Raw genomic sequence first — 1879 nt, forward strand, 5'->3', positions numbered from 1 at the left:
TGATCTTCTCCCTATCCACAGTCGTGCAAGTCTGGCCTTAGTGCTCTGGGTACTTCAGGAGGCAAATGGATTTCACCAGAAGAATTCCACACAGTTGAGGAAGTTGAACATTCATTGCTCTTTCATTCCTTATGTGGATGTCACTTCTGGCTATTTCAGCCATATATTGTGTTATTTTGGGTGAGAGGCAGTGCTGACAAAGTTGTTCTTACCTTCTCCAATGCATCCACACTCTTTTTTCCTCCAACTAGGAGATTAGATCTCCCATCATAAATGTTAGCCTTTTAGATTATCTTTCTTGTCCATGGATTTCTGCCCAAGTCAGCACTCTCCAGATTTTCCCTGACTACAGTTGAAAAGGTTGATGGTTCCTCAAAATGTGAAACATAAATTTACCATGTGGCCCAGCACCTGAACTCCTAGTAATATACCTAAAAATAATTGAAGAATGACTCAAACACATACTTGTGTGCCAATGCTCATTGCAGCATTATTCACAGTGGCCAAATTGTATAAACAATGCAAGTACCATTTAAGAAAACAATGAATAAATATAAGATGCTCTATGTGTGCCATGGAATATTATTCCCGACATAAAAAATAAATCAAGTTCTTATACATGCTCTAACATGGATGATCCTTGAAAACTTTTTGCTAAGTAAAATAAACCAGGCACAAAAGAACAAATATGTGTTTCCATGTATATGAAATATTTATAATAGATAAATTCATAGAGACATAAGAGTTAATTAAATGTTACCTGGTAATAGGAGGAGGGTAAAATGGGAAGATACTGGTAATGCTTAATGGCTACAAAGTCTCTGTTTGAGGTGAGGGATTATACACTTGCAACTTATATAGTATTATTAATCAGTCACCCCCAAATTTTACTTGAAAAAGGGAAATATTTTGCAAATGGAGAGTGATGACTGTGAATGTAATTAACGTCACTGAATTTTACACTTAAATGGTTTCAATTGCATATTTTTATTTTGTATATATCTTGCTATAATAAAAATAATTTCTAGTGTCAGAATTTATTGTTTTGCCTTCTTATTTTTCCTCTCAATATTATTTTTCTTACTTTACTCAATCTTAGCCATGCCCATGCAATTCTTTATTCAATTTAAAAATGTATGATTTTCAGTGCACAAATTAATTTATGTAGAAAAAATAAATATTATTATAATTTCAAACTAAAATGTACCTTTAATAACTACACTATATCAGTTATTCCTGACTGGTTTAGCCAAGTCACTTAGGTTTTTAATATCTTAGTTCCTAATTTAATAAAATCATACCTGTTTTGTTGTTCAAAATTTTCAAAAATGTTAAATAAAGCCATAGATATAAAGGAAACTCTTAAAATTGAGCAATCTACACCTAAATTGCCAACATGACCTAGATGGTATTATGCTAAGTGAAATATGTCAGACAGAGAAAGACAAATATTTTATATCACTTATAGAACAAAACAAAACAAATGAACAATCAAAACAAAAACAGCCCTGACAGGTCTGGCTCAGTGGTCAGGCCTGCTGACTGAAAGGTCCCAGGTTCGATTCCGGTTGGGGGCATGTACCTTGCTTGCAGGCATATCCCCATTGGGGGGTGTGCAGGAGGCAGCTGATCGGTGTTTCTCTCTCATCGATGTTTCTAACTCTCTATCCCTCTCCCTTCCTCTCTGTAAAAAAAACAAAACAAACAAATAAAAAAACAGATTCATAGAAGCAGAGATCAAACTGATGGTTGCCAAAGGGGAGATAGGTGGGGGCATGGTCAAAGAAGATAAATGTAAATGTGGTGAATATAGTCAATACTATTGTGATAAGTTTGCATGATGACAGATGATTTCTAGGCTAAGAGAGGTTATCACATT

Source organism: Myotis davidii, unplaced genomic scaffold (genome assembly GCF_000327345.1).
Source record: "Myotis davidii unplaced genomic scaffold, ASM32734v1 scaffold831, whole genome shotgun sequence".
NCBI lineage: Eukaryota > Metazoa > Chordata > Mammalia > Chiroptera > Vespertilionidae > Myotis > Myotis davidii.